This window comes from Lathyrus oleraceus, chromosome 3 (assembly GCF_024323335.1).
Source record: "Lathyrus oleraceus cultivar Zhongwan6 chromosome 3, CAAS_Psat_ZW6_1.0, whole genome shotgun sequence".
Lineage (NCBI taxonomy): Eukaryota > Viridiplantae > Streptophyta > Magnoliopsida > Fabales > Fabaceae > Lathyrus > Lathyrus oleraceus.
In genome coordinates, this window is record NC_066581.1 from 516,102,944 (window position 1) to 516,116,590 (window position 13,647).

Below are 13,647 nucleotides of genomic sequence, written 5' to 3' on the forward strand. Positions count from 1 at the left end.
TTAGGTGTGACAATGTGTGTCACACCTAATGATGTCCAACATGATTGATGAATTTGCCATGCCAAATGAATTCCAATTGATGTGATTTTTTGTATGAAGCTTCTTGTGGATGTTGTGAATGCTCATGTTTTTTGTGGAATTTTTGGATTGATTTCTGATTTGATTGAGATTTTTCTTGCTGGATTGTCATATGTGAGCTTTTGAATTGCTTTAAACTTCAATTGTTTGTGAAATGCTTATGCTTTATCCTATGGATGTGAAATTTTTCACACTCTTTCTAGACATGTTAGAGGTTGTTTTGGCTTTGGTTTTAGGTTTTTACCTTTTACCATTTCTGTTGTAGGCTTGTGCTAAGTTGATGTGCCAAGTTGTGTCCTATTTGAGCTTATTTTGCTTGCCTGGACTTATGCAATTTGATTACCATGCCTAATGTTGTCCAAATGTTCTAATTTTTTGTGTGATGATCATGTTGTGTGTTCTGTTTACCCATGATTTTTGCCAAGATTATGTTGATGCATTGTGGATATTAACCCAAGATCTCCTGCTACTCAGTGTGTCATCCATTTTTCTCACACACCTTGTGTTGATGCATTGTGGATATTAACCCAAGATCTTTGTTTTGTCAGTCATATGTGGATAGAAGAGTTCCCACTTTCTGAACTCCCACTTTCATTTGTCTGAAGCTCTCCCAGGCCAGGGATAAGAGCTGTGAGGTCTTACCCTCACTTCCCATTTCATCTGCTTCACCCTAACTCTCAATGTTAGGGTTAAGAGCTAACTACACCTGTTACAGTGGCTTGTTTGTCGAGGTTGACATGACCCCTTTACTAAAGCCTAACCCTGTGTGAGCCCATTTTGTTTGTATATAATGTGTGCTAACTGTGTGTATGCTTGCTCTTGTGTTTGACTGTGCTGTTTAGGATAGCTTGCTGCCTGTGCAAGTTAGATAGAAACCTCAACCTAGGGCCATTGTGGAATACATGATAACTATTAGGCTCGAGTCAGGCTCCCTTCTAGTTTGTCATTTCCCAGTCTCTGGTTAGGTTAGAAGTTTCTTCCCTGTTAAGGGGAACTACGTCGCCCTGATCCTCATACCAGATGAGGTACGTAGGCAGGAGATCGTACAAGGTCTCTCCGGGCAACCCTTTTCCTTTTTTGTGTGTGTTTGCTTGACAACTAGCAGGCTCGAGTACCAGACTCCCTGTTAGCTTGTTTGTTCAACCTTTTTTTTGCTTTTGACGACTCAGCGTCCGATTGCCCCTTTTGTGTATGTTTGGAGTCCGACATAAGTCCAGCGATTGGCAGTTGGTTTCCTGAGGGTGTTTGTTGGTTCGGAGTCTGATGTAAGTCCAGCGATTGGCATTCGGTTTCCATGTTTGCCTGTTTGTGTGGAGTCTGACATAAGTTCAGCGATTGGCAGTCGGTTTCCTGTGTTTGTTTTGTTTGGCGTGCGTGAGCTGAACTACGGTAGCTCTGATTCTCATTCCAGATGACATACGTAGGCATATGATGCGATATCCTAGCGAGCCCTTTCCCCTCTTCTTCCACTTGTGTTTCTAGTGTTAGTGTACATTCTTTTGAGCAGCGTTTAGCAACCTTTCTTCTTTCCTTTCGAGCGTGGATCCCGTCGAGTACGACAGATGCGTAGGGGTGCTAATATCTTCCCTTCGCATAACCGACTCCCGATCCCATCTCTCTTTGGTCGCGAGACCATGTCTTTTCCAGGTTTACTTCGAGCGTTTCCTTTCCCTCTTTTGGGATAAATAACGCACGGTGGCGGCTCTGTTTGTTTTGTTTTAGCTCGCCGGTTGTTTTTCGCGGATGCGACAGTCGCCACCGACTTTTCTTTTATCCAATAAGGAAAGGCGGAAAAGAACAGGAAAGACCTTGATTAGATTTTGGGTTCGGGAGGTACATTATACAAAGGGAAGGTGTTAGCACCCTTTGTATCCATGGTTATCCATGGGCTCTTAATTGCTTAATCACTTATGTTTTTCTTGTTTGAAAAAGTGTTTGAGAAATGTTTCGAAAATGTTTTGAAAAGAGAGTTTAACTTTGTAATGATTCTTGTATACAAAGTGTTTATCTCGTTTAACTTTGAAAGTTATTTAGAAAAATATAACTCGGTAATGATTCTAGTACGAATGTATACCAAGTGGTGATTTTCTGAAAGATGTTTTGAAAGGTGTGAGGTGTGGAAAGTATTTTAAGTTGTGAGTAAGCATTTAAGAGTTATACCTACCCGAGGTCTTTATAGGTATTTCCTATCCTTATGAGGGTAAAACTGTCCTTACTATTGAGAAGTAAGTAGTCTTATCCTTTGGATGTAAAGGGACATCGTAGGGTCATCGATTGGTCATTGGAGGCAACATTTGTAAGGATACCTTAGCATTCGAAGGGACAATCATCATTAACTCGTAGGCTACAACGAAGGGTCATCGAGGGACAAAATCATATATTCGAAGGCAACATCCGAGGGACTATGATTTATCTTATAGGGACATGATGATTTAATCGAAGGGTCTTTGCTAAGTGTATCCCCACTTTCGCGGGACATGACCGTAATACCGTAATACCATAAGGCAACAAAGAGAGGGCCAAGATCACATGTATTCAAAGGCAATATTTTATAATCAATTAGGTAATTAGGTAATTAGGATGAATCTCCACAAGGGTATCCCGCAAATAAAGTGGAATACCTAGCAAGCTACCTCTTCCGGGAGTATGTGAACCCTTACAAAATTCAGCAAACAGGTCAGAATACCAAATCAGGGTGCAATCGAGAATTGCACCAAACAAAAGGAATCACAACAGTAACAGTGTTAGGTAAACAATGCATGGTTACAATAAAACATGTCAGATGAGCGAAAATCAAAACAGAAAAATCAGCGACTGTCATGTTCGCTGCTGCCTCGCCTAGCGAAGGCCTGGCGAACACTCGCTACATGTTCGCTTAGCGATGTGCTAGCGAACGGCTGCGGGTTTTGAATTTAAGAACAATACGATTTCAGCAAGCTCCAAACCCTATGGCATCCATTACAGAAATTACATGGTTAAATATTCAAGATATCCATGCATACTTAAATCCACATGCAAAAACTCAAATACATTTATGAATTCAATTATAATATCACATGTAAATTGAGAGCATAAAGCGGTAATGGTAGTGCAAACCTGTTTGCAATTGAATTGCAATGTTGAATTGACAGATCACCCTTAGGGTTGGTGCCGATTTCAGCTGGGCGGAGGTAACCTTTGTGCAGATGGGTTTCCTTCAGGGTTTCCTTTAGGGTTGCTCTGAATTCTCTTGGTTAGCCTCTAGGGTTTGCTGTCTATGCGAGGGTTTTTGTCCGTCTCCTCTGGCTTCGTTTTGTTCTCCCCTTTTTCTGAATGAGGTCTTGGTATTTATAATGATTTTTGTGACCTAATGGACTCAGAATGAAGCCCAAAATTTCTGGTATTCGCAAGCTTCGCTAGGCGAGTGGTGTAGCGAAGGGTTCGCTAGACGAAGGATTTGCTCGCCTAGCGAGCATGCCAGTTTGAGCCATTTTTTGGATTTGGCCACCTGTGAGCTGGGTCTTTGTTCCTTTAAGATCAGTGTCTTGAACAATGAGTTGGAGTGCCTTGAAGAATGTCTTGAAAGATTAACGGGCAAATTTTGGGGTATGACAAATGGGCATCCCGGCGAACCAAGAAAATGAAAAAGGTTTGGGCAAAAATTAGGGATTAAAAGTGAAAAGATTGTACACCCGGTAAGTTAAAAACCTGAAAAGGCAACTTAGGCAAAAATGGGTATCCCGGTGGATTGAAAACCCGAAAAGGGCGATCCAGGCAAAAGTTAGGGATTAAGCGAATGACTATGTTCTGAGTAGTTCTGAATCTCATCTCGTGTCAATGACTGGAAACTTTTGAAGGATAGGAAACAGTCCAATCACTCTTTCAGAAAGCTGATCATCTGGAGGATCTTGAAGACGAGCAAGTCATAGCAAAATTGGAACCCAATAGAAATCCATTTCACATTGCCATTAGATTAATGTCTGTTTTTATCTGTTGTGCGATTACCTCTTTCCAAGGATTGCTTCCTGATGTAAATGCCTATTCAGAGGCCGTTCAATCAATAAAATCATGTTATTTAGTATATCTCTGTTTTCATTTTCATTTTTCTGTTTTGTTTACAAAAATGACGTCCGAATTTTTTGATAAACATTGCATCATGACACATAAGAGCTTTACAAGTACATGCTTAATAAACATTTAAAATTGCTGTAAATTTTAAGTGCTTTGGATCGTCTATTCAGAACAGGTACCCTCGGGGCATTTCCTTAAAATCCCCTGCAGATGATCGTGAATGTTTTCCACCAACAGACAAATTCGGTATCTTATCCCTGCAGAGCTGATCAGAGCGTTGGATTCTTCAATCCCCAACAGGTTCTCACCACTATACCTCCCCCCAAGCGGTGGTTTCAGATTATACACTCCCTAGTAGAGTTGACAGTGTCAGACTATATACCCCCAGCGGAGTTGATAGTGCCAGACTGTATCTTCCCAGCAGAAGCGGCTGCTCCTCAGAGTTCCAGGCCAGATCGATAATCCCAATGCCAGATCCATGGTTTCTTTCCTTGAAGCAGAACCTCGGTACCGTATCGGTGTTTGCTTCCCCTGCTGAGTTATCTCTCGCAGATCGTGGTTGCCAGAACCACTATCGCTTTCCCCAACAGCAGGTTTTCAATGCCGTTCTCTCCCTAGTCAGAATCTCGGTATTTCGTCATTGCTAGAACACCGTGTGGCGGGTCATTTCCCCATAGAATTCTTTGCGCTGTGCATCTCCAGCAGCCTTGCCAGGGTCCAGAAGATGGTGATCATTTCCCCAGCAGATCCCCTTGCCTCGGCTTGGCATTCTACCCAGCATTTCGCATCCCTGCATGTAGAGTCATATTGCATTGCATCCTCCCAAATCGCGTAGCATTTCCATTTTCATGGAGCATTACGCCATTGAAAAATTCAAACATACGCATGTAAGCATAAAACATTCTCGGTATCCCAAGTGATAAGCCAGAAGTTGTTTCCAATACTCAGACAGAAGATTGTTCATGACTTACCTTTATTATCCCCAGCAAGTGTCATTGGCCCATGCGCCGCCTCTATTATCTTTCCCTATTTCTGCCGATGCTGACAGGCATGAAGTTTCCAGTATTCAGACCGAAGTGGCGTTCAGGCCAGTTTTCCGATGTTCAGATCGAAGAAGTTTCCGACGTTCAGGTCGACGCAACTTGTGGCATTCAGGCCAGTTTCCGGTATTCAGACCGAAGTGGCGTTCAGGCCAGTTTTCCGATGTTCATATCGAAGAAGTTTTCGACGTTCAGGTCGATGCAACTTGTGGCGTTCAGGCCAGTTTTCCGATGTTCAGATCGAAGAAGTTTCCGACGTTCAGGTCGTTGCAACTTGTGGCGTTCAGGCCAGTTTTCCGATGTTCAGATCGAAGAAGTTTCCGACGTTCAGGTCGATGCAACTTGTGGCATTCAGGCCAATTTTCCGATGTTCAGATCGAAGAAGTTTCCGACGTTCAGGTCGACGCAACTTGTGGCATTCAGGCCAGCCCCTCGGTGTTCAGACCGATATTAATAATCTCATATCTCCCAATGTTCAGATCGAAGTCATTTCCAGTATTCAGACTGATGAGCGGCATTCAGGCCATGGTTATTTCTGTGTTACCATTTATTTTGGTATCCAGGTTAACATTCTTTTTCGGTGTTCAGACTGACTCTCACCGTACCAGACGGATTCTTCTTTCAAGACCACCTCTTTGCCGATTCTGACAGGAATTATTACTTCACTTCACTTCAGTGCAAATTTTCGGGCTTTTATTATATTCAATCCCTTGATACCTCGAAAGCACGAAAGCCGCTGCTATCTTCTTTCTAGGTTTCCAGTTGATTGAATAGGGGCAACTATAATACCCCAAAATTTACTCTTCATTTTTCCTGGAAGCATACGCTTTACACCTCATGCATGCATTAATTTTTTAGGTCATTTAGCATTTGCATTTCATCATGGCAATCGGAATCGGATCCAAGAAGCTTGAACATCATCCAGACACTTTGTGGGCTCTATTTAAATGATCAGTCAACACAAGGGAAAGACTTGAGTTACTTCCAACAGGGGTCTATTCGTCAATCAAAACGTTAATCTTGAAGGAGCAAAGGTTTGTTCATGAGCTGTCATGCTCGCTAGGCGAAGCCCATGTGTTTTGAAAAAAAAAAACGAAAAAAAAAAGAAAAAGAAAAAAACGAAAAATGAAAAAAAAAAACACAAAAAAAAACAAAAAAAAAACAAAAATAAATAAATAAATAATTAAATAATTAAATAAATAAATAAATAAAAGAAAAAATCTCAAACTTGGACCTCTCTCAAAAGCCCACTAAGCTACCAATATTAGCATATAAATACTAGAGTTTCATTGAAACAAAATAGGGAGAAAAAGGAAGAGAAGCAAAATACTTTGAGGTTTCCTTGGAACAAAACCCTGGACAAAACCTAGAGAGAGACTACCTGACAGAGAACTCAGAGCAGCCTCCAAACCCTGAAGGGAACTCAACTGCACAGAATCACCTCTGCCTCACATAAACCCTAAAGATTGTTTTGTAAACCTCACGGGTGCAACTCAATTTCAATTAAGCTCTCCAATCAGGTTTGCCCTATTCCCATTATTGTACGCCTTCAATTTGAATGTTCTAAATGTGTGATGTATTATGTATGAATGTATAAATAATGCCTTGAATGCTTAATCGTTTAATTTCTGAAGAATATGCCACAGGGTTTGAGGTTTCTGAAACCATACTGTTATCCATGAAAAAATGCTTATCTTGTTTCACTAACCCTTTTGTTGAGTTTTTGTGAAGGCTCGCATGACTTTTGCAGAGATGGTTTGCCTGGTGTTTGTTAGTTGGTAAATTTACGTGTCGGGTTTTTGTTATCGTATCCACAGGGATTGTAAGATATCACCGCCGTTCGATGGTTGTATTAATTCTAACTCAATGTAACAATAAGGTTTTGGTTGGTTGTCACGTTATCTTGCATAAAAAGGTAATAAATTGCGGTAAAAGTTATGGTTTGAATAAATGAGAAATATTGCCAAAGTTAGGGTTCGATGATCACTTTGCATGTATTTGTTCGGTCAACAATCTTATAAACTCCTTTAGATGATAAATCATTTCACAAAGTCCTCCCAATATGTTTCTCTCGAACACACATTGTGAGTTTTCCCATTTTGATCCATTGTTTCTCTCGAACACAATCTATCAAAATGACAACTTTTTGGTTCAACCTTATAGTGAACAAAATCATTCATTACTATCTCTAGCTAACAAACAAGATTGGATGAAAACCTAGGTCAAGAGTTGGTAAACATCTCTCGATCATAAACCAACACAAAGAGTTTTAAATAGAAACAAAGTTTTCATCATATATTCACCATTAAAGAGTTTACACATGAAGATCCTTACATTTACACACAAAGCTAGTAATCACCTACATCTAACCTTGACAAATGGAGGACTTAGCTACTCATTTTCATGGTAGCTTGGTCGGCAAGTTTCGGAAGAAGGTTGATCAACATCCAAGTCGGATAATCGATATTGGATGGGAATCCACCTTCTTTTTGTGGAAGATGGTTACAAGATGAAGAGAAATGAAAACTAGGGCATAAAAGCTCCCAAGAACAATGCTATAAAAATATCTAACAAAAGTACAAAAGTGGAAAAATGAGGTAAAAACTAGGTATGGCACTCAAAAGTGGCACCTGCTACTTATAGAGTAGTACTGGGCTGTCATGCTCGCTAGGCGAGCAGAATGGCTCGCCTAGCGAGGGTCTAATTGTGGCACCAAAGGCACCTGTGCCCAGAGAAAACAGACTAACTCAAACTGTCATGTTCGCCTAGCGAACACACCTTCGCCTAGCGAAGGACACGCTTCAACCTTCGCCCCAGCGAGGTTGAGAGGTTTTGCTACCGGAATGCTCGCTGGGGACTCGCTAGAGCCTCGCCTAGCGAGTGAGTGCTGGCTGCGCTTTTCACCAAAACTGAACGAACTCGCTACCACCTTCGCTAGCAGCTCGCCTAGCGAATTTATTGACATTTTACTGGAGCTTTTCGCTAGCAGCTCGCCTAGCGAGCAGGTTGATGAATGCTTGTATTCATTGGTTCCTTTGCCAATTTTCTTGTGTCTTCATTTTCAATTAGTTCATGCCTTTTTCCTGCACAATAACACACAAATCAAAGGCACCAAGCTTGTTTATCAATGTAATGCATTTCATCAAAAACAAAGGTGATTTTGACAATTTAGCAAGGAAATAGAGTGAAAGATACCCTTAATTGATGGCTCAAATAAGCACTTTTGGGTATCTAACAACTCTCCCCAACTAGATTCTTGCTTGTCCTCAAGCAAAGTATGCCTCTTGAAGGACAAGAGGATTTGCTTTAAGAAAATGGTTTCTCCGAAGTTGGATAAACGGCTCAAACACAAGCGAAATCATCATATACAAGTTTCCAACGGTTCGAATAAAATAATACACAAGAACTAAAACTTAAATAGCAATGCAAAATATTTATCTATCTACAACAATACTATTCTGAATGAATCATCCTATCTCTCCTCTTCGAATAAGGAATGAAGATTTTACGCGTTTGCAATTGCGGGAATAATCTCACTCTCTAACAAACAATGAAGAAATCAAATAGATTCATACAATGTCTAACAATTATAAATGGTACTGTGGAAGCATAAAGATCACTAAGGGCTTTTCGGTTGAAGCTTGGTTAGGTTAACAAACAAGGGTCATTTCTAAGGCCATTGAAACGAAAGTGCCGATGCAAAAAAGACATTCACAATATTATTCACACATCTCGACTTTGTTTCATTTGTTTCTTATTTGAAACCTTCACAACACATATTCCACAACTCAATTTTTATTTTTCACTATTTTTCTTCCAAGCAAGCATTCATTTTCATTCTTTCTATTTTTGTTCTTTTCTTTCACATCAAATATACAAAACAGATGTTTCTTTTCTATATTTTCTATACATATATTTTTTTATGCTTGCTCCGTTTTTCTTTTCTTTTTCAAGAGTTGTGGTACTTACCGATTCTTTTTCGTTCTCCCCAACTTATTTCTTCCTCACCCTAAGTGAATGCTCTTAACTTTTTACGGCAAAAGAACAATAATCAAGATTTTCCGGGTTGTAAAAAAAAAGATTTTTGAGATCTCGCTTTATTTCAAGCCGAGATTCAACTGTTTAAGCTCAAAGGGGTTAACAAATACTCTCTCTGCTCACAGGTAAGTTGTTTTTGGATGTAGTTGTGCTCGAAAGAAAACAAGTGCCTTGATCATTTCTAATTGCTTCCACAATTTCACAATAATAAAAGACAAAGCATGAATCAAATGAATCAACAAAACTTATTAGAATCCAACATTTAAGTGTACAATGGAGGTTTCCTCACAATTTGTGGTTTTAAGTTCTAGATGAAACATTCATTCAATTATGTTGCAAAAAGACAATATTCAATTTACCAAAAAGAGTAAAGTTCCTAATGCATTCTAAAATTCTAGCCGGAGGTAACCATGTACCTTAGCTTCATTCACTTGTTTATTCTTATCATTGCCATCCAAGCTCGGATGCACCTTCATTGGGTACTTCTTGAGGAGCAACCAATCTAGAAGGTTTGCCACTTAATCACCCAAAAATTTATTAAACAAACAAAATTAAAAACATAAATAAATAACATTACTGAAAATTTAAATTGTTCATGGGGGACAAAACACCCCAAAGGTACAAAACCAAAGTCAAGATACAAAATCCGAAAATACAAATAGAAATAAACATAAAAACTGAAAAATACAAAAACTTAACCCTCTACAGGCTCAGAACTCCTCCTCGCTACTGGCTTCAGAACCGATAGCCTCATCATCAACATCATCATCATCATCATCCTCAGCTGCAACACCTGAAGACGCACCAGCGCCCGCCCCCTCACCATAAACAGGCCTGTCCACAGGCCAGTTGGCGTTAAGCAGAAACTGCTCACGCGTCATCAAAGCATGAGCACCACTTCCCTGCAGCTGTAACCGCTGCATAGAGTCGTGCATATCTATCATGGCTCTCTGGGATGCTGCCATCCATTCAAAACTATAATCACACACAGCCCGCAGGTAAGGATCTAGTCCAGGAGTAGAAGTACCAGGACCATCAGAAGCCCGGGTACTCTCTGCAGCAGCATTGCCTCTAGCATTCTTCGCTCTATAATATTTAGCCACATACCGGTCATCGATAGGTGGCGGGATCCTTACCTGACCCCGAGACGGAAGTCTCACCCTTGCCTGAATGCACAAACTCATGATCAAGCACGGGAAAGCTAGGGGACAATTTACACGAGCCCCCGACTTTAGCCCGCTCTCTATCACGGACTTAAGCTCATTGGCGATGATCCTCGCCACATCGATCTGGACGTTGGTGAGGATAGAATGGACCAAATGTGCCACTGGGATCGGCACTGTAGAGGTGTGGGACTTCGGCTGTATGTTGGTCAGAACCAAAAGCAGTATCAGTTGAGCCATGGGAGTCATGTCCTCCCTGTGATACCTCATTGGAACCCCAGATGGGTTCAGCTCAACAGATTTCCCTGGTAAGAGCAGGGCGGCAGAAATGGCTGGAACATCACAGTGAAGTCGTAGGTCAGTGTGGTATTGGTCCCTCTCTTCATCTCCCAGCTGGAGCGGTTCCCCAAGGACTTGGTTGATGGCATCCCGATCAAATGCTACTGGACGCCCGACCACTTTAGATACCCAAGTAAAGGGCTCGTCGTCGTCAGGCAGTGCGTTAGCATAAAATTCACGCACTGTAGCTATGTCGTAATGCTCTAAGGGATTAATCAACCGATCCCATTTCTTCGCGTCAATCAACCCGGCAAAATTTCCGTTAGTGCCCTGTGGGTTGATCAGGAATCGCTTCTCTGGAAGAATTTTCCGCTTCTCCAGAGAAATGTACCTGGCGGCCTGCTTCGGGCCGACAAACTTATCTTGGTCAAACTGGATAGGCACAGTCCGGGAAGTAGTCGCTCCCTTTCTTTTCTTAGACACTCCAGACCTTGACTCCATCTGCAAAATATGAGAGGAAACAACACACACCAAACAAACAGATTAGACATTAAAGCAATATTCAAAAGACTGACATGCTCGTTGCTGCTTCGCCTAGCGAAGTGGCAGCGAACGCTCGCCCCAGGTTCGCCTAGCGAGTGCTAGCGAACCTTACGGGATTTGGGGTTTTTCAGCATGTTCAGAGATTCTCCCCCAAAACCCATACTCAAATGGTTCCAACATCAGAACCTAATGATTTATCAAGTAAATAACCGTTCTATGCTATTGGGGATAACATATTTGCATTCAAAACCTAAAATCCCCAATTCTAAAACCTAAAATCCCAATTTGCAAAACCCTAAATACCACATGCAGACCTAAAGTTTCCCATACCACACTCATCCTAATTGACATTCAAATTGGAAATATAGAGTTCAGCATAAAGAAAATGTAGTAGGGCAAACCTTAGTTACAGTGATAGGTTGAAAATGTGAAGTGAGTAGGATTTGCAATCGACCGAGTAGGAAGAGAGTGTTAGTGAGAGAGATGCAAATGAGAGATTGTGGAGAGCTCTGTAAAAAATGTTCTCAGCAGGGTTGCAAGACAGCAAAGTTGTGTTAGGGCAAAAATGAGTCCCCTGCTGAGTTTTTAAATAAGTGCTGTCATGCAGCGCTCGCTGCTGCTTCGCCTAGCGAGCAGCTAGCGAATCAGCTCGCTACTGCCTCGCCTAGCGAACAGCAAGCGAGCATGACAGCAATTGCCTTTTCAAAGGCAGCAATTCATGTTCATACAGCATGGTTTAAGCACAAAGAAACCCAACACAACACAACACAAAAAACAGTAAATACTTACAATGTTGGGGCGCCTCCCAACTAGCGCTTGTTTAACGTCGGCTAAGCTCGACGGTGCGATGCTCACAGAGGAGTATCAAGCGGTAAAGCACAGCTCTCGCGATCTACTTTGTTGTTTGAGCTACCGGGATCCATTTTCTTGAGCAACTTTCTCAAGGGCTTTGTTTTCTTCACGAGGTTCTTGATGAACCTTCGATAAAATCTAATACCACCCTTTTTCGGAACTATTTGCACAACGCTCACCCATTCACCGTCGGCGATAGAATAATTCATCCCGGCCTCTACCAGTTTGACAACCTCTTTCTTCTTCAGCACCCGCATCAATTGATTCTCTTCGTTTGTGGATAAATTATTGCTGATGATCACGGGTTTAGTACAGTTATCATCAAGGTACACATATTTCAAATGTGGCTCCAGTTTTGGTTCCTCCACTATATTGGTCATATCCACGCCTTCCCTTGTCTCATCATGATAGAAAAGTTCTCCGTAAGCCTCTAATTCATGCAACCATGCTTCCATCTTTTTTTCTTTAGTTTTGGTCGAAACTTGGTAGACTCCTATAAGAGGTCTTTCGGAAGGATTAGAAATATGAACCTGGTTTGCGACCTCCACTAGCTTCTCCTCTGTGGCATCGATTCGGAAAGAATCATGTTTATCATTGAGATGCTTTTTGGCTTCAAAAAGATGGAAGGCTACCTCTTCATTTTGGACCCTTACCTTCATCAAACCGTTATCTACGTCTATCATCATTCGCGCGGTTTTCATGAATGGTCGGCCCAGGATGAGCGGAGCATCATCATCCTCTTCCATATCAATAATAATAAAATCAACCGGGAAGAAGAATTTATCAACTTTGACTAACATGTCTTGAGCCACTCCATATGGTGCAGTGGTAGATTTATCAGCAAGTTGCAAAGTCATCTTCGCAGGTTTGATATCAACATTTCCCAATCTTTTGATAATGGACAGGGGAATTAAATTGATGCTAGATCCCAAGTCAATCAAGCCATTACCCATGTAGGTGTCTCCGATGGTTACCGGTAAAGCGACTCGTCCCGGATCGGATTCCTTCCTTGGGAGAGTTTTCTGAATGATGGCACTACATCGTGCATCAAGCAAGATTGTCTCTGGTTCCGTGTACCTTCGTTTTTTTGTAATTATGTCCTTCATGAATTTGGCATACTTTGGCATTTGCTCCAAGGCTTCAGCAAACGGAATGTTCACTTTCAATTGTTTAAAAATATCCATGAACCGGGCGTAATGCCGTTCATTCTCCCTTTTGGACGGAGCATGAGGATAAGGAAGGTTTTGGATTGGAGTAGCGCTCACTACCTCCTTTCCTTTTGCAATTCTCGAACTCCTCCATCTAGGTTTTTTCACTGGCTCCACCACTACTTCATCATTTGTATTTTTCTCAATCTCCACACTTTTTTTCTTTTCAACTTCACCATTCGTTTTGTTCTTTTCAACTTCTTCCTTTTCACTCCACTCCCCCACTTCACCATCAATATTTTCCTCAACTATTTCCTCCTCATTTTCTCTCTCAACTCTTTTTTTATTCTCACTCATCAACTCCCTCCCACTTCTCGTTGTGATCGCCTTACAATACTCCTTAGGATTTGTTTGCGTGTTTGCCGAAAAGGAAGGACCGGTTTGTTGTTCCGCGAG